A 21097-nucleotide genomic window follows, 5' to 3' on the forward strand; every position below is an offset into this window, starting at 1 on the left:
GGGTGTTGTTCCTTTGCTGTGGCTTGAGGCTGCGAGTATAGAAAGAGGAATTTCCCAGTAGGTTTTATGACAACTAGTTATGGAGATAGAGAGGCCTACGTGGATTCATTTATTGTTGTGAAGTTGTAAAAGATTTCTTCAAATAACATGACCACTGAAGATGAGATAGAAATAATTCTAAAACTTTGGAAATGAGGTTTCCAGGTTTATTGCAGTGGCCTGTGGAAGTATTCCAGATCCTTAGGAGTTTTTAGAAGTCACTTATCTAACGGACTCCATAGATGACCAGAATTATGATTTAGCCATGGTTCTGTTAGTTGATCTGAAACCATGCTCTAGGCTAGGATATGTGTAGCATGCTGTTGGCCGTGCTGTTAGACAAGATCCTTCAGTACTCTGTTACTCTTTTCCTCTTCTCTGACTTGAAGAGCTAATCGAAACCTCAGGATTGAGGAGGAGTAGGGATCAGCAATCTAAGAACTATTATTAGTTGTCTGGCTTGTAAGTCATCAGGCACATGATAGAATGCAGAATAAAACATGTTTCATTTAAAGTCACAATTATTTTTCTTTTTTACTTCGCAAATTTATTTCTCCTCTCTTTAAATTTTTTTTTCTGTAGACTTTTCCTTTGACTCATGTTTTCAGCTTCCAACTCTTATCTTTCCTGTTTTCTCTTCTGGGTAACGAGATGTTAGAACCAAGATAGCTAATATATTTTTTAAGAAGGCAAGAGGGTATGAAGTCAGCTCATTTCCTCCTGAATCTTAATGTTCTATATTCTATATGTCAGGTTTATTATTTAATTTTAGAGTTTTTCCTCTGACACTGGGCAGGTAGTCATTAGCAGATGTATTCACTAGTGTACCACAAACAGAGGGGAACACAGGTGCATCTGGTTGGGAAAATGCCCAAGGTTGGAGGTTTTGCTGTGTGCCTGCTCAGCAGAATTAATTTGCTTGATGGTGTATTTTTGAAATCAGGGTCTATGTCTTGATAATTTTGTTTAGTGCCTAGCATATTTGATGTATACCAGGCTCTTTAAATAAATGTTTGATACTGATATTAAAGTAAGCAGTAGCCTTTTCCATCTCAAAACCATGTTGTCATATACTTTGACATTTTGGGTCTTAAGTTCATAAATTTTTACTATCTTAGATTTCACTTATTTTAGGAAATATCATCAGTACTAAAATGAGAGTTTATGATAATAAAGAGAATTCTTAGCTAATAATAATGAATGTTCATGGAGTGCTTATTGTATGCCAAGCACTCTCCTAATCCTTTACATGCATAGTGCCCCTAATTCACCAACAACTCTCTCAAGTAAGAACTATTACTTCATTTTCCTCATTTTGTAGCACAGAAAATTGAAACTTAAAGAAGGTCAGTGATTTATTCAAGCTCACATCAGTAGTGTCACAGAATTGAGACTTGATCAGTATACCTAACATTTGGACATTTGCAAAGCACATTCACTACATTACCTTATTGGTAGTTTAGTGTAATGCTTTGGAGCCAGATTAGTTGGTGAAATTTCTGGATCCACAAATTTTTTACTGAATGACATTGTGCAAGTTACTTAACCATTTTGTGCTCTAATTATCTCACTTATAAAATAGGGATCCCAGTACTTCTTAACCTCATAAGTTGTGAGGATAAAATGAAAAAGACATTTAAAATACTTAGAACAATGCATGGCATGTTACAATAAGTGTTAGGATTACTGTAAGTGATCAAAATGTGGGAATTTTTTTATTACCTCTTGTTTAAAAAGTTTTAGAGAAAACTTTATTGCTACACATCACGTTTTAACTGCTGCTTTTATTTAATTGAGACAATGAAGGTAACTAATTTTCTATCAGTTCTTTTCTAATAAGATTTACTAGTTTATTATTCTTACTCATAGGTGTTATCTTGCACATTCATGTAAGTTACACTTTATTTTTATGATTACTCCCTAGAGTAACCATCTTCTTAAAATTCTCATTACTATATGTTCTGTCACACAAATATTTTATTTTTGGTCATGTGTAAAATATTGAAATGGAATACATATTAACATAGCTGAAATACTTCTGTAAAACAAAAGTAGATATGTTGTATTATTTGAGAGAAAGCATTCAATTATGGAAAGAGTGGATTCTTCAGAAGAGCATGATTTAGGCTAAGCCAGGAGTTTCTTTGGTGAGTGTGTTATGAAAAGATAAGAAATAGCACTTTTCAACAGTCTTGCCAATGGTAGTCATTAGTGGCAGTATTCCAAATTTCAACTGAGGCAGGCCCAAGTACTATTAAATTATCTGCTGAGAGAGTTCACCCACACACCATCTTTTAGGGAGAGGAATGGAGAGAGATCAGTTGGTTGCCTTCCATACAAACCCTCACTGGGGAGCGAACCCATAATCTAGGTATATGCCCTGACTAGGAATTGAACCCACGACCCTTTGGTACACAGAAGGACACTCCAACCAACTGAACTATGTGGCCAGGGCTGATCTTGCCTTTTTTTAAACAATAAGATGATGATTTTAGAAATTTCAATGTTTAGGGACTGGTATAATTTACAACACCAGAGAACCTTGTTTCTAGGTTTGGAACTTCAGATCAAGTGTGTGGCTTCTTAATAATTCTGATATTCAGCTACTTTTGTCAGGTGTCTGGAGCATATTTCTGGCACATGGAATATTGTAATGTTTAAACAACAGAATGGTGTGGTTGAAAAAATAGCCAGACCAAAATAAAAAAACCCCCATTTAGAATACTTGGAGCAATAATTACTTGCAATGTACTTGTTCTACATAATCTGATAACACTTTCACTACAAAAGTATGTAGTGATGATATTCAGAGGAGAAATTAATACATCAGAATGAACCTTAAGTACATATAACTCATTACAACTCAGGTTTTTAATCCATTTTATCTGTGGGATTATCCTGAAAGTAAATTAGTGCTGAAAAGTAGAATGTGACTGTAGTCAAACTTCCTAAGCTGTACAAAGTATTTTTTTTAACCTGAGGCTGTTGTGGGTGCTTTGGTAGATCTGAACCCCAAAGTACCTGCTAGTTGTGACTGGTAGCTTTTATTTTGGATGGGAACAAAAAACAAATACTTTTCTAAGAAAAAAACAGGGAAGCACTAGGAATATTGTGTGCTCAAGTGACTGAATGATATGGGAAAAAATTAGCTTAGGGAAAGGATTTTTATATAGTTTCTTTGAATTTTTGAGAGACAATTTGTTAGGGTTGTTTTATATAAGCTTCTGTAGGAGAGTGGTTATGTCATTTTCATGCCTTTTGGTCATTAGATGTTTATTGAGTTCCAACCAGTTAACTAGATCTAAGTAGCACAATATCTTTTTTTTTTCTAGTTTTTTTTCTTTTATTTATTTACTTACATATTTTATTGATTTTTTTTTGCCCCCCTCCCTCCCTCCCACACATCCCCTCCCTCCCCAGAGTTTTATGTCCATTGGTTGTACTTATATGCATGTATACAAGTCCTTCGGTTGATCTATTATCTCCCCCAGATCCTCCTCCCCTCCCCACTGTAATTTGACAAACTGCTTGTTGCTTTACTGTCTCTATATCTATCTTTTGGTTCATCAGTTTATAATGATCTTTATTATCCACAAATGAGTGAGGTCATGTGGTGTTTCTCGTTCATTGATTGGCTTATTTCACTCAGCATGATGTTCTCCAATTCCATCCAGGTTGCTGCAAATGATGAGAATTCCTTCTTTTTTATGGCAGCATAGTATTCCATTGTGTAGATGTACCATAGTTTTTGGATCCAATCATGTGCTGACGGGCACCTAGGCTGTTTCCAAATTCTGGCTATTGTAGATTGCTAAGTAGCACAATATCTTTAAACCACAGATGCTCCAAGATGGAAGTACTAGTAAAACCCACAGTGGCTTGGATCACTAGCCACCAAACAACTTGCCAAGTCTTCTAATTGCAGGTGTGTGACTGCATGTGCATTCATGTATACAAATAATGGGCTATGTTGGTGGTGGTGGTGGTGGTGGTGGTGGTGGTGGTGGTGGTGGTGTGTGTGTGTGTGTGTGTTTGGTTGCAAACAGAGTTTCTTGGTCTGTAGCTTGTAAGGAGGGGTTTATTGGAAGGTTTTATGTTGGGAAATAAGGGAGATAGACGTGGCCAGGCCTTATAGGAGGAATCTAGGAGTGTTTGTTCAAACTGGCTTCACCATGTAGATTTCATAAGTGGGGCGTGGGGGGGGATGCAGTTCTAGTGATTGGGTATCCCCCTTTTAGCAGCAGAAGTATTGCTTCTCTGCTGCTGTTAGCCCTTTTTAGACTCTGCTTTTACTTAAAAAAAACAAAACAAAAAGCAAATGAATTACCACATTCTATGCCTTCTCAATATGGTTATTACTGCCTCATTACTTATGCTGCATATCTTCTCTGTGTCTTTCAGCTACTTTCCCTCTCCAGAGAGCTTGAGATCAGACTCCTGTTAGAGCAAGTGTGATTGGTTCAGTTAGGTTGGGCTCATCTCCTATGCCAGGCTTCTTTGTAGACTGCTAGCCTTAGGCTGTTCATTGATTGGCTGTTCTTGGGACAGGTGCTCTCTGTTGGTTTTATCATTGATGACCATGGTGGTAGAGTCAGTGGAATAAAACATAGCCCTGGGCCCAATAAAAGGAGTCCTTTTAATATATAATTGATTTCAGAGAGGAAGAGAGAGAGAGAGGTAGATAGAAACATCAGTGAAGAGAGAGAATTGTTGATTGGCTCCCTCCTGCATGTCCTCTACTGCGGACTGAACCCACAACCCTGGCATGTGCCTGACAGGGAATCTTATGTTCTCCTGGTTCATAGGTTGACGCTCAACCAGTAGCCACACTGGCCAGGCACAGGAATCTTTCAATGGGAAACTTTTACAGGACTCTGGAGAGCCATGTAATAACTTTTCCTAGTACATGTCTTTCTTCCATTTTAAAGGTGATAGAATTAAAGGTAATCTATGGGCTTGACTTTGATATCAATGCATCACCAACAATCCTTTCCATGCCCAGAAAATGTGAGAAAAACTTTGCTGATCAGCACCTGCAGTTCCTTTCCTGAACTGCCTGATGCTGTTTCCATCTTTGGCTTTGCAGATTCGTGGACAGCCTGAAGTTTTCTCTGAGAAAAAGCCATTACATTTCCTGTAACAGCTTATTAGGCCATTCTGTCAGTTGCTGCTATTTTCCAGACACCCACAATTATGCTGCACAGTTTGAGTTGGTCATTTAGTGAATCCTTAAAATATTGCTTCTGCTTTTCTACATGTACTTTCCACATTTAGCTACTTTATATCCTCTCATTACTTCCTTCAACAACAGACACTATTGAGTGTCCTTCATGTACTCGGCACTATTTCATTCTTTTGGGGATACAGAATCATACTGTGGTTAAAGCGTGGTGTTTTAAGTATCTGTAGACCCAAGTTCAAGTTTTGACTCCTTCACTTACTGTCTGTGTAGTTTGGGCAAGTAAATTATTTTTTATAAACTTTTCTTGTCTGTAAAATGATATTAGAAACTACCTAGAGGTATGTTTGTTGTGGGAATTTATAAAAGTTTAAGTATATATTGTATATAATATACTTAGCACAATGCCTGGCTTAAGTAAGAGCTAAATAAATATGTATTATGGCTGTAGTGATCACTAAAATTGTCAGTTTGCTGCTGAAATACTTTCTAGCACTTAGTTTCTGGTTATCTTGCTTTGCCATTTAATGTTTGTTGCTCTTTTGTTGGCATTAATCCAACTGTTTAATGAAAAGTCAGATGTAACATCTGTGATAAAGCCAAGATATACACAGTTATTAAGTTAAAACATTTTATGGGTCTTCAATATGTTGCCATTTTTTTTTTTTTTTTTGCAGCACCTTTGACTAATTACTGAAGGATTTGTTGAACTTTTGATATGATTTTGCTTTTTTGTGATTAATGTCTTATAGAACAATATATAGTTTAGGTAGTGAAACTGGGCACCCTTTTTTTAAAAATTTTTATAAACATTAGGCTATGGGTACATGAACATATTCTGAGTTTACAAGCAAGAATTATGTCTTCTCTTTGTCTCACCAGTGCCTCGCAGTATACCTGGCATAAACCAGGTGCTAAGAGCATGTTGAAGGAAAGAAAGAAGGAAGACAGGAACATTAACATCAATTATCTCATTATTAAGGCTTATCATTAGTCTACAATATGCCTTTGCTTTTAAGCTTCTTTTCCCAGTACCTCGTTATCAAATATAGAGGGTATCCCCCCCCCAAAAAATATACATACTTTAACAGCTGATAGCTCAAAAAATTTTAATATCTTTTTATTGATTTCAGAGAGAGGAAGGGAAAAGTAGAGGGAGATAGAAACATTAATGATAAGAATCATTGTTAGGCTGCCTCCTGCACACCCCCTACCGGGGATCGAGCCCAAAACGCAGGCCTGTGCCCTGACCAGAATCTAACTGTGATCTCATGCTTCATGGGTTGACAACCACGGAGCTATGCTGCCCGGGCTGATACCTCAATTTTGAAAATAAAATGTATTTTAATAAACACTGCCTTTATAATTGTTCAAAGTGTGTGTGCATTCTATATATCACTTCTCTACCTGCAAGCTCCTCTTTTTTTCTGTTACTTATGGCTTCTGTTACCTGCCTTCATGGCTACTAAATATTGATGACAGATTCAAACTCATGGGAGTGCCGTATTGACTGTATACCCTGATAACTAGTCCATAATCAATTATATGGGTATATACTTAGTGATTTTTAAATAATTATTTAAAAGATATTTTTAGGAGATCTGTGTCTTAATCACTGTTGATTCCCCCGGGCCTAGGATAGTTCCCAGTTCATAGTAGGCACTCAGTAAATATTTGTTGAATGAATGAACAATGTAGGCCATGTTTATACCATCCACTTGTGAGCCATCTGCAATTATTTTCTATCTCTACATTTGTATTGAAAGTTCATGTGAAGGGCACTGCTGACCACATAAATGCTCGGTCTGATGGCTTACTTTTCATCATGTTGGACTTTTCTACGACCATTAATGTTTGCAAATTTACCTTTCCCAAGTTTTCATGCTCACTTATAACTGGGTCATCTTGGGCCAGACTCGGCATGGTATTACATCCAAAAAACACACACCAAACAAAAAAACAAACAGACAAGCTCAAAAATCTTTGGAAAATAATGAACCTTTTTACTATTTACAGAAACCTTCTAAGGTGATCGAAAGGTACAATTACATAAAACTTAAGCAAACTTCATATAAGTTCTCTTTATTCATCTCTCCTCCCAAATTCTATATGTTTGGCAGCTCCCTCCAATCTCTCTTCTGTAACTTTCCCCCCCCAAAACCTATAAATTGTCTACAAAAAAACCCCCTTGTTCACTTTTCTCATCTTCTGGTCTCTTATTTTCTTCAAAGAGTAACTCATTCTGCAGTTTAAATCACTTTAGTTTCTTGGTTTCTTCCAGGTTTGTTTTGTTTCTCCACCCCCCATTACCCTGTTCAGTATTCCAGAAGTCTGGGAATATTCCCTTGATTCATTTGGTTTTCCCTTACCAACTTCCTTTGTTTGATTTTAATCAATCTTAAAGCCTTACATGAGACACTATCTCCTCTTTCCTGACCTGGGTTCAGCTGGTTTCTTCCTAGTGTGTTTCTGGAGTGCCTCACCTATAGCAATATTGAAATGATCTATTTGTGTCCCTCCTCTAGGCCAGGGGTCTTCAAACTACGGCCCACGGGCCACATGGGGCCCGCAGAGGAGTCTGATCCGGCCCGCCAGGTTTTTTGGGCAGTGAGCGCAGCCGAGGTGTTACAGTAGGAATTAGTAGTTCATATAGTCCGGCCCTCCAGCTCTCTGAGGGACCGTGATCTGGCCCCCACTTTAAAAAGTTTGAGGACCCCTGCTCTAGGCTATAAGCATCTTAAGCTCCTGTCATTTACTTACATACCTAGTATCTAGCATCATATCTGGAATGTAGTGGATGTTGATAAATATTTATTGAACTCAGATTCTTCCTCTCTAGCTACTGGCTTTCATTTTGTTAATAGGTTTTTAAATATGGATCAAAATTTTCTTAGTCCCTTTCTTATTTTATACTCTCTCAGTGATTCATCCACTCCCAGAACATCACTTACCACTTCTGTGAAGATACCCCAGACTTATTTTTCTAGCTTGCCTATTCTGATTCTAAGACCTTATTAAAAAAAAAAAAAAAAAAAGGATTACTTGTTTTTAAAGTTGCATGTCAGACATCTCCACATGGATATTTCTCCAGTATCTTAAATGCAACAGAAACTCAATAGAACAACTTCTCTCCCCTTTATGGTTGTTTCCTGTCTTACTTATTCACATTTCTACCCTCTTACTTATCTAGGCTAATTAGAATCCTAGGAAATACTTGGACTTTTTTTTCTCTCTCTCTCTCACACTCTTTTACCTGACCAGTGACCCATGCCTGTCCCTTTTACCTTTGAATGTTTTTCACATTTGGCTCCTCCCTTGCCATCTCCACTTTTAGTAGTTTAGTTTGGACTCTTATCTCTTTCCTACACCATTGCAGTAATCTCTTTACTGACCCTCTTTCTAATCTGTCTTCCAAGCTGCTGTCAGAACTATCTTCCTAAAACACAGATCTGTTCGTTACTCTAATAGTCCTTCTTTTCTTTTCTTTTTTTTTTTTTACGTGCCTTTGACTGGAATTGAACCCAGGACCCTTCAATTCCCAGGCTGACACTTTATCCACTGAACCAAACCAGCCAGAGTATTTGCTACTCTATGTGCATCGCTTTTGTTCATCACTTGACTAACTTACTCATTCTCAGGTCTCAGCTTAAATGTCACTTCTAAAGAAAGACAATTTAAACTATGTCTCCCTTGTAGTTCTGCTTTTATGTTCCTTTATTGTCATCCAACATAGTTTGTAATTATCCTTATATCTTAAGACATTGTTTTGTTCAATGCCTCTTCCCACTGGAGAGACTGGGAGGAGTGAAAAAAAAAAAAAAAAAGACTAGGGAGAGTTATGTAGATCCTGTGTGTACCACAAATGCTTGGGGCATAGTAATGTTTAAAAAAAAATTGCTGAATGAGTGGATAGCTTATCAGTATAGGCTAGCACGAGATAGCAAAGGCAGAGAAGTTGCAGGGACCTGGAATCTTCTATATTCTCAGAGTCCTAGGTTTACGTTCCAGCTATTCTGAAATTAGTATTCTAATTTAGTATTCTGAAATCAGCTTCTCCCTTCTGCATTTTGCATTTATTTCCATGAGGATGGGAGTCAAGAACTATATTACCCCACACTATAATTATCCCACATGCTAATGCTGATGTCACCAGCTGATTTGGGGGCCTTGGTGGTGGCAGCTAGCTTTGTTTACCTGTTATATTGATGCATAGGTGGTGCCATAGACATGCTGCCAAACAGGTATTAGCTAAGCTGTGCTAACCCAGATTCCTTTTTAGTCTCTTGAGTGATGCAAGCCTTTGTACTACACAGTATGCTAATTGAAGTGTTATTACTTGTAGGACAAGTTGTGTTTGAAATGAGGAATTTATTTGCCTTTTAAGGATTGAAGATTTCATTTTAACAAACTTTCATTGCTAGAAGATGAAATAAGTTGTTAAAAATATTATCTAGGGACAGATTTACAATAATAAGCAAATTAATCCCCCCCTTCCCCCTGCATTGAGCCTGCTCAAGTGTCAAAACTCTAAGAATCTCATGAGTATTTTTCAGATTTCACTGTTTTAGGCTGACTTGCTTCATCCATTCATTAGACATGTTGAGCTTCTAGTTTGTACAGGGCAGAATTAGGAGCTAGGGTTACAGAGGTAAGACATGCAGTTCCTCCTCTCAAGGTTGGTGGAAAAGATAACATTATAAGGATACACAGCAGTGGAATGTTAATTATGAAAAGCTTTCCCTGACACTGAGGGAAGACTTCTCAAGATTTCTAAATTCATTCTTGAGTCAAGTTTCAAGTTAGCTGGGCAGAAAAACTTTCCAGGTAGGTACAGAGACCAAGGGAAGGAAGGAGACAAGGCAATGGCCAAACCAAGAAAGAGCTTATGTGCTAAGTAGTATAGTTTGAATTACATTTTCAAGATTAGGGGTAGCTGTTGAAGGGTTTTAAGCAGGGACATCTGCTAGCATTTAGACCGAATTGGAGTGGAGGTAGAGGGAAATATTTGTGCTGTGGGGTGGAAATGGAAACCAGTTTCAGAAATCTTAAGTGATAGCAGCCTAAATGTAGGTAATGCCAATGAGACCATGGAGAAGGATACAGATACTGTATTTATTTCAGAAATGGAGTTTTTCCAGACTTGGGATGAAGAAGGAATTTAGTATGATTCTCAGGTTTGGGCGTTTTGTTTGGGCAGGTGAGCGGTACCATTCTTTAAGGTAGGAAACGGGAGGAGGAACACTTTTTAGGGGGAGATATTGAATTAAAGTTTGGGTGTGTTGAGGGTGAGGTGTTTGTGGGACATCTACTTGGAGATGCTTAGGAGGAGTAGGATATACAGACTAGAGGTCAGGAGAGAGATTTCACCGGGGCTGGAGATTTAGGAGTCATTATTGTACCTGTGGTGGTTGCAGCTTACTATGTAATTTAGTTCAGTGTCTTCCTATTTTAGTTTTTCATTTGGAAAATGATGTTTGGCTAGCACTGGGTTTCTCTGTCTCCTTCCCCACCCTACCTCCCACCCTCTGCACCCATCACAATGTATAAAATCTATAATGTAACATATATTTGATAATAGTCTAAGAAGTACTGGATAGTTAAGTTATAATAATGTGGGCCAACCTATGTGTTGCATTTAGAGGGCTTTTAAAAAGACTAAGACCTATTTTAAAATATTATTTAAAAAGGAAATATCTAATTTTCAAAGATAAAACAATCCATTAGTATTCTTGGGTTGACAAGATTTGTTGAATCCCGTAACTTTGATCTGTTCAGGAATTTTTTTGTTACTTAATCCCTATGACACTGACCAAGGCAGAAACTATTTCTGAAAAGTAGGAGAAAGCCATCTGGGTAAATTAATAGAATCTGACATAATATATATGATAAATTTAAGTAATTTAGTATCCATTGCCAGATTCTACAGCAAAAACAATATGCTATTGAATATTGAACACTTGATTTAAAATATATTAATTTTACTTTGTTAAGCTGCACTTTTTGGACCATTGCATATTTAAAATAACAGTTAATAAAAACTAGGTTCTGCATTGTCATACATGTTACTGTGATCCTCCCAATTTCTTTTATTTTTTCTTTTTATTGAATTTATGGGGTGACACTGGTTAACAAAATTATACAGTTGCAGGTGCATAATTCTACAACACACCATCTGTACTGTATTGCGTGTTCCCCACCTCAGGTCAAGTATCCTTCCATCACTGCTTATCCCCCTGACAGCTGCCAACCTGCTTTCTGTCTATTAATCTATCTCTGTTTTGCTTATTTGTTCATTAGATTCCACATACGAGTGAAATAATATGGTACTTGTCTTTCTCTGACCAGGTTATTTCACTTAGCATAATGCTCTCCAGATTTATCTATGCTGTTGCAAAGGGTAAAATTTCCTTCTTGTTTTATGGCCAAGTAGTTGTGTAAATGTACTACAGCTTTTTTATCCACCCATCTACTGATGGACACTTGGCTGCTTCCAAATCTTGGCTATTATAAATAATGCTGCAGTGAGCATAGGGGTGCATATATATTTTTGAATTAGTGGTTCGTGTTTCTTTGGCTAAATTCTCAGAAATGAAATTGCTTTCTGTCACCTCCTTTTTGAAGGGAGAACCTAACAATAAATCTTTAGGTTTTGCCATCTAGATAACCACCAGAGTTCAATGGAGATTTTTGTCAGCTATGAAACTGAAATGAGCAGCCTATTTACCCTGCCTGGGCCAAGGGATACTTAGGAGGGTATGCAAAATGACTTTTAAGAAGTGAGCCCTGTTCAGGATACACACCATTAATTTAGTATTGGAACCATAGGTCTGTATCCCATTTGAGCTATCCAACTTTAACTTAAAATAATGCCTTTAAACGGAAGCTAATCCAAGGAGACTGTCAAATTTCTATAGAGTAAGTTATATGGGTAAGTTTTGACCCTTGAAAACTGAAGTCAATAATAGAAGTGCTCATAGCCCTGACTGGTTTGGCTCAGGGGATAGAGCGTCGGCCTGCAGACTCAAAGGTCCCAGGTTCAATTTTGGTCAAAGGCATGTACCTTGGTTGAGGGCACATCCCCAGTAGAGAGTGTGCGAGGGGCACCTGATCGATGTTTCTCTCTCATTGATGTTTCTAACTTTCTATTATTCTCTCTTCCTCTCTGTAAAACATTGATAAAATATATTTAAAAAAAAAAAGAAGTGCTGACAGATTTGAACTACAAGAGGATAGCAATAATAAAACAACATTTTGTTATAATCTTATAATCTATAGTAAAATAAGAAAAAACCTTTAAAGTTTTCTGTTTTGCTTTGAAAATGGTTTTCTTTTCTTGATTTTTTTTTTGAACTTCAAATTAATAGTAGGCATTAGCATAAACCTCATATCCATGTCAAAATAGCACAAGGTGCATTGCTGTAGCACAGAGTCATTTTAAGTCATAAAACTTTTAACTGATACCTGTTTTAAATCTTTCTTTTAAAATAATTTGTTTTTAAACATTTATTTGGTTTTTTTTTTTTTTTCTGGCAAGCCTCTTTGTACCCATTTTTACCTCAGTAAATCACTAAGAAATTATTGAATAAAGGTTATATGTATATTTAGGCTTTTCAAGGATTGTAACATAAACAGTGGACTACTTTTAGAATATATACTTTTCACATTGAGGGCTTCATTTGTTTAATAACTTCCTTTATGTTTGTTAATATTCTTTCTTATCCAATGTCAACATTTTACAGGTCAATTTTGTTTAAGAATTTTTTCCAAGATTTATCAGTGTTATAATTAAACACATACACAAACAATTTTTATAAGATAATGAATACCTTATATTGCATTCAAGATCGCTAGATTACTGAGAGATAGAGGATAGTTTTCTTTGTTCTGATTTGACTTGTTTTTTTTTTTGTTCAGTGCAATCCATAGGGCTCTATTTCATTAACCAGACCCAATTCCCAGACTTAACCAATGGAAAAGTAAAACTGGCACCTCTTGAATTAAAAGTTACATCTAGATGCATATTGATCTTGTATTTGAGCCTGTTCAATCACTTTTGATATATTACTAGCACATCATCACTCCTTTTTAGTAATATTCTATGAAGAACATTTGGCAACTCAGTATTTAAAAAATACCTCCAACATTTTTGCCAAGTTACTATTTAAAACCAAAGTATAGCTAAATTGATCATCCTGCTATCAGAATTGACTCCCTTGCTGACTTTGTCCATGCTATCATTATCATTTTGCTTATCACAGAGATTTTAAAGTTCTGGTTTTTTTTCTATGAATCTGTACTTGATTGCTCCAAACCATGCTAACCTCTTCCTCTGATAAACTTAACACCATTTATTTTCCACTTTCATTTTTTGTTATCACATTATTGTGTAATCACAGTGTCTCCATTTTTATTTATTTATTTTAAAGAATATATTGATTTTTTACAGAGAGGAAGGGAGAGGGACAGAGAGTTAGAAACATCGATCAGCTTCCTCCTGCACACCCCTCCACTGGGGATGTGCCTGCAACCAAGGTACATGCCCTTGACCGGAATCGAACCCAAGACCTTTCAGTCCGCAGGCCTACGCTCTATCCACTCAGCCGTTTCGGCAGTGTCTCTGGTTTTAGACTCAAAACCTTTTGAGACCCAAGACTGACAGTTTTACTCCAGCATAGAGTTACGAATGAGGGGTCCCAGGCCTGTCTGTCCCTGTTCTCTGTTCTTGAGGAGTCAGTCTTTTTTCAGTGTCCTCTTCATGTCCTACTTTTATTGGTCTAAACCTTATCTTGCTCAACTTTTGATTACTGTGATTCTGTTAATATCTTGTGTTGAAGATTATGGATGATTTTTGGAGATTCTTGGGCTAATTTTATGGGAATACAGGGGAGACCTCTTTTTCTTTTTTTAGCTTTTTTTCTACTACGGATTCATTTTTAAACTCTACCACAGAAATTCTTACCTCTTTATAATTGCTTTTAATAATATTTATTCATTTGTCAAACTATGTTTTGACAGTCTATATATCTTAGAAGCAATAGTTTAGATATATAAAAAAGGAGGATTAACCAGACTTTTACTTTGGTACAGAAAAAAAACAGAAGAAGAAAAACTCAATTTCATAAACATGAATTCTCTTCCCATACTCTCTTGCTTACTATGTTGCTTTTATAGTCTGATGGGAACAGAACAAACAGAAATGTAAATAATTATGATATCATATTATGTATGACACTGCAAAGTAAGGCTTATTTTATTTAGCCACCTGGCATTTTGAATATACCTTCTTCTGAGCCATAATTCTGTTGAATTGTAGATAGACCTCTAGAGATTTAGTATAATCTCATTTTAAAACAGGAAATTGAGGTAAGTGGTTGCACAAGGTCACACGTTAATGAAGAAGTCAGGAATAGAGGCCACCTATCTCTTAAAGATAATTTTAGTAGGTGATAACATGTACATGTAAAAAAATAAAACAGTACAAAAAGGTGTACTGTGAAAGGTAAGTCTTCATCCTACCCTATCTCTCCGTTCTCTCTTTCTCTTCCCCTGGGTGGAGAACTTACCAGTTTCTTGGGCTTTCAAGAGCTATTTTATGTATATGTACCCATATAAATGTCATTCCTTGTCATGTAAATACTGGCATATTGTACACACTTTTCTGTACCTCCTTTCCTATCTTGTTTTAACAATATGTCTGAAACTTGTAGAAACCAGATATTTTTATTCCTTGGTCCATGAACTTTTTTCATTTTTTACTATATGGCCTATCATTCAGAAGTCCAGTTTTTGCCAGTGGAAATAAACAAAGTGTTAAATTGTTCTTTGTTTCCAGCATATCAAATTGAGTACCACATGTGCAATATAATGTTTTTCAGAAAGAGATCATGGTCACTGATTCTATGATAAAGGTTGAAGTTAAAAGAAATCATACATGAACTATAATAATTACTGCTAGTTACCAAAAATAGCTGATTGGGATATTTTCTATTCTATTTGATAAAGAAATGGCAGGTGAAGTTTTTAGGGAAGTAATTTACCTTTAGACTTGTGTAAGTACCTGAGTGGTATGTGCAAAACAGTTTAATATCTCAGTGCCAGTGAAAAGCAATGATTTTATAAATATCAAACCACAAATGTTTATTTTCTAAATTTTAAAATCTTCACCTTCATATAAAAAAATCACAGAAATAAATTTTTATTTGTTAATTGAAACAGTTTTTAACTATCTTTTAATGTTCTTGGTAAGATTAATAATCTGTATAAAATATATCCTTAATTTTGATCATTTTGGCCAACTTACCTATCAATGCAGTTGCTTTATTTTTCAAAGTTATTGATACCTATTAGAACTCCTTGATTTTAGCACTCTTGTATCAAACTGTATAACAAATGACAAATTATTTTTTTAAGTGTCCCATGCCAAATGTCTATGATAGGATTCATAGAGATTAAGAGTTTATATTTGGGCTAAATAATTGAATTATTCAGTAATCCAGCATTCTCCTGAGAGATGGTAGTACTCCTCAATATATGATTTACTGAGTATTTCTCTTTGAAAAATAGTACAATTTATAACTCCATTACTGATTGGAAAAAGGTAATCAGATTAAGTATTAATAATACTGTCACAATAGCTAAAATTTAGTAGTAGAACAAGTAAGATTGTATCCTTGAGATTTGTAGCATTAGTGCAGCTTTTGTGTGTGTGATCCTCAGCTCTTGACATGAGGTCCTATTGGCTCTTACTGTATTCTGACCATAGAATTCTTGGTGTAAGATTGTGACTTAAAATCTTGTCAAGAATTGTGTTAAGTCATGCTAGGACCTGGCTGTACTTACAGGCCTCTCTCTAATGGAGATATTATCAGAAAACAAACAATGGCAAGCAAAACACTCCAAACAGGATAAAACAAAACAAAGCACCCTAAGTAACTGCATATTGTGTATATTTGTGGACATGGGAAATGTCTTGATATTCATTCTTTAGTAATATGTCAAAATTTTTGAACTTTTTGTTTAGGTGACTAATCCTTTTGATAAGTGAAACAAATACTTATTTGTGCCATTAAAAAAGATATTCAACTTCTCTGAACACTATGTTTTGTTCCTCCCTTCCCCATCATTTCCATTTCTAATTAAATGGTTCTTTTGTGCCTGTGCATATGTGCATGTGAGTGGGTGTGCGTATTTGAAATCACATAGTTATGTAGTTTGACGATGGTGAGCAGGAAGACAGAGGGCAGGCTAGCTTCCCTGCCAGGGCTCACAGGTAGTGTTGGCATAGTCACTGCTTTCTAAGGCTGGCCCTCATTACTGGTTCCCCTGGCAAGGTGATTGACTCTTAACTAGCCTCAATAGACACTGGTGTATAAAGACCACAATGCTAGTTTTTAAAATTTGCAATGAGAAGTATCAGGCACACCCACTTTTCATATTTATGGTTCAATGTATCTTCTTAATGGGCAAAGCGACATGGAAAACTAAGCTACAATCATAAGGTTGCTTGATAAGCATTGAGTCAGCTTTCTGATCAATATCAACAAGCTCTGGTAGTGGGATACATTCATCTTTCCCATAGGAATATACAGGGTGGGGCAAAAGTAGGTTTACAGTTGTTAGTATAGAATATAATATAGTAAATAATATAAGGATAAGCTCAGTTTTGTGTACCCACAACTCTAAACCTACTTTTGTCCCATCTGTACTTACTTGCCACTCAGACCAGATATTTTTCAATTTTTAGAGCATCCTTTCTACTACATCAGGGTGCAGACACATGGCCAGTTTTTACTTTTTTGGTTTCATTTCTTACAGAGTTACTATAGACTATCTCCTTTAGTACATTTTCCCATTAGAGTTTATTAAAATTGTGCTAATGTAGTAAAACAGCCTAATGCCTGGCATGTTAGTAAATAAATGATAACTAATACTAATAAGTGTAACTGGTGTTGAATTCAGGTCATCTTGATACTTGTAATGTCAAAGACAATCTTTTATGCCATTTCTATAGATGATTGACCTATCTCATCTTTTACATTTTTATCCTTTAATTCTTTTTAGCTCCTTAATGTCATTTATTCTTAATATTGAATCCATAAGCTAATTAGGGCCATCAGTTTTGACTCTTCATGATTTTGCTCCTGTTTTGTTTTTGACATTTTGATTTTTTCAAAATACTCTATTCTCTATAGTCCTACCCTATTTGTTATGTGAATTCAGTGGAAGAGATGACCTTCAAGTTACTGCTCCGCCATAGGGGGGAAAATATATCTTTATGTCTTTTTTGAGTAAGTGGTGTCAGTTGTAAGCCTTTCCATCTAATCATGCTTACCTCCATGTCAGCCTCTGCTTACATCCTTTCTTGTGGAGTATAAAGTTATTTAGAAAATGATAGCAGCATCTGAAGCCTCAGAACAGGGGACAGCCATGGAACTGGGAGGCAATGCTTGAAAAACACAGGGGTGGACGTTTGGTGATGGCGAATGCAGCAGTCAACAATGGCATTACAGATCTGACAAGTACACATTGACAAATCAAACCTTTTTGTGTGAAACCGAAAACAGAAAGGAATCATTGAGATGAGCCAGTGGATCACTCCAGCAACAGTAAGCCTGGTTAGCTTCCCCTCTTCGTGCTGTGGGGTTTACTTATTCTTCTAAGAGTGGCAAAGTAGATTTCTGACAACAGTGGGAAAATTGCCAGAGCTTCTTCTGGTTTTTGTAAAAATGCAGATTTTAGCCGAGACCGGTTTGGCTCAAAGGATAGAGCGTCGGCTTGGGGGCTGAAGGGTCCCAGGTTCGATTCCGGTCAAGGGCATATACCTTGGTTGCAGGCATATCCCCAGTAGGGGGTGTGCAAGAGGCAGCTGATAATGACTCTCTCTCATCGATGTTTCCAACTCTCTCTCTCCCTTCCTCTCTGTACAAAATCAATAAAATATATTTTTTTTAAAAAAATGCAGATTGTAGTGCAGTTTTGAAGCTGATATTCTCGGAACCACACTCTGAGAACTGTCCTAGCAAACATTGTGGAAGTTCAGAAAATGGGTAAATCATTTCACACTGCAGTATTCAGGGAAAGCTGATCAGAATAGCTTTGGTCTGGGTCTTGAGTGATGGCCATCATTTGAATAGATGAGAGGACGGAAAAGACATTTTTTCTTAGATGGGTGAAATGCCAAGAACAAAGGATCAGGTGGGAAATAATAGCGTATGTTGGGAGAGTGGAGAGTCAAATAATTTGGTGCAAAGGTTCTTAAATACAGTCCTTGAAAGAGAATTGAAGCAGAGCATCTATCAAGTCATTTCGCTTCAGACTTGGAAAAACATTTTTGTTCAGCACATGACTGGATGAAACTGGTATTTGATGCCTCTTGGTGCACCAAGCTTCATATTTTCATGTGCTCTCTGGTGTCATCAAAGAATTCCATTTTAGGAATTCCATATTTTTTTTGGAAATGGGAAAGAGTGCCAACATCTTTAAAATTCTCTTGTCTGTCTCTCTTAATATTCAAATGGAGGGGAAAAAAATGCTGGCACTTAGGGGGCAGATGTATCCCTGGTGATAAGCACACATCAAGGCATTCCTGCTTTGCTGAGGAAAGGACAGCCACTCGTCTTGGTGTCTTTATTTTCCATATCAGCAGCTGTCACCACCTTTCCAGAAGAAATAGGAACAGAGTATGATGCTTTTCTCTCCCAGACAGAAATCTGCTGCCTTTCCAGAAGTCTTCATTGAACTTGAAGGCAGAGGAAACAGTGTGACTCTAACGTGAGAGTCTCAGAGGGATGTAGTGTTTGGGATAGAGGCTACCGTAACCTGACAAAGCGTGCTGAGGATACGTACCTTTGAGTCGAGGATTTCAACACTTGTTACCACGGGAAAAAATGTTGCACTTAGTTATCAGAAATGATGTATGTGTTGCTGTCTTCAAAGACCACGTCACAATTTCAACTCAGTGGGCCAAAATTCAGTGGAATTTACTACTGAGCAGTTAGAATTATTTTTAATTTTTTTTTTCAGGAAGTCACTTCTCTCCCCCCCGCCCCCCCCATGAAAAATAATAATATGAGGTAGGCAGAATCCTTTGTAAATTATGTTTTTATTTATTTCTTACGTTCAGGAAGTCAGTTTCCAGTGCAGTAAAATAAAGTACATTGTGTGTGCATTTCTGTGCTCGGGATGAATTTGAGCAAAGGAATGACAGGAAATTAGCTCAGCTGAAGAATATGGTGGAAAGGAAAGCTTTGGCAGTCCTGGTGTGGGATGGTTTAGGGATTCAGGGATTCCTGTATCTGAGTTATTCTGATAATCTGAAGGTAATTTTCTAGATTGAGCTCATGTTTGTGTGCGTTTAAATGGCTGAGACAATAGGCACTCAAAATATCAAAAACATCGCTCTATTGCCGAAACTGGTTTGGCTTAGTGGGTAGAGCGGCGGCCTGCAGACTGAAAGGTCCCAAGTTGGATTCCTGTCAAGGGCATGTACCTTGGTTGTGGGCACATCCCCAGTAGGGGGTGTGCAAGAGGCAGCTGACTGATGATTCTCTCTCATCGATGTTTCTGGCTCTCTATCCATCTCTCTTCCTCTCTGTAAAAAAATCAATAAAATATATATATTTTTTAAAAAATTGCTCTATGGATAGAAAGTTGGGCAATAGTCCTTCAAATAAATACTCTTCTGTTTCAAACCTGTTATCATTTGGTGGTAAGGTTTGAGGGGAGAAAATGTTTAAAAAAAAATAGGAATTCTTTTTGTTCAGGAGTAGTTGGCCTCTTAGGGTTTATCTTCATAAATTTTATAATTTCTCTCTCTCTCTCTCTCTCTCTCTCTCTCTCTCTCTCTCTCTCTCTCTCTCTCTCTCTCTTTCTCTCTCTCTCTCTCTCTCTCTCTTCTCTCTCTCTCTCTCTCTCTCTCTCTCTCTCTCTCTCTCTCTCTCTCTCTCTCTCTCTCTCTCTCTCCTAAAGGTATGCCTTTACACATGTTAATTTTTATCCAGTACCTTCAGAGGGAAGGAAACTTGCAGGATGGTGTGGTTTAAGTCACATTCCAATCAACATCTGAGTTCAGATTTGTTCATTATTAAGTTAAATCAACTCTGAGGTCACTTTGGCGTGAAATATCACTGGAACTTATGATGGATCTTCTGTCAATTCAATAACATCCCTGGAACCCTGTCCCTGTGCCATATTAGTGTACTTTTATTTTCATCCTGTGTATTTTCCTGGAATATGGGTTAGCTAAACAGATTCCCTGCCCCAAATTTTTAATCTGTTATGATTGGAAGACCAAGATGTTAAGTTCAGTCTCTAGTTCATTGTAATATTTTAGTTTCGCTCCTACAAGTTCAAATAAAAGAGAAAAATGATTGAATACATTGGCAAAACATTGGTATTACCTAAAATATTGGTTCTAAAATATATGTACTTTTTTCTGTTTTTGCAAACTTTGTGTTCCCAGATCTGTGAAGATAATCAAATTAAGCGTGTTAGAAGCCCAGAAAGCATTCCCTCTCCTTTTCCCAAAGTACAAATGTTTAATAGAGTAAAATGGGGTAAAACTTCAAAAAAGACAGTTTTGATAAACGTAATGGTTAAGGGATAAACTGCTCTGTAATATTGTGATTACTTAGAACCTTTGAGGAGATAAACTAGTTCAGTAGGCCATTCATTAATCCGTAAAATCTTTAGATATCCACTTTGCTACACAACGTGAAATAATTATTTTAATAAACTTGAATTGGGAGAAAAAAATGAGTATATAAGAATAGAGTAAAAAACCTTTTATTGAATTATACTTTTAAAAATTTGTGATTTTCATCATATTTTTTATTTTGCAGTTAGATTTGAGGTACAGTATAAGCCTGTAGTTTTATTACA

The 21097-nt window shown here is 36.6% G+C and overlaps 1 protein-coding gene across 2 annotated transcripts in view; it reads left to right on the top strand.

Annotated features, from left to right (window-relative positions):
- Positions 1-21097, top strand: part of ZNF800 (zinc finger protein 800) — a 49288-nt gene that overhangs the window by 25763 nt on the left and 2428 nt on the right. The window lies entirely within an intron of this gene.

Source organism: Pipistrellus hanaki (genome assembly GCF_964339955.1).
Source record: "Pipistrellus hanaki genome assembly, chromosome: 10".
Taxonomy (NCBI): Eukaryota; Metazoa; Chordata; class Mammalia; order Chiroptera; family Vespertilionidae; genus Pipistrellus; species Pipistrellus hanaki.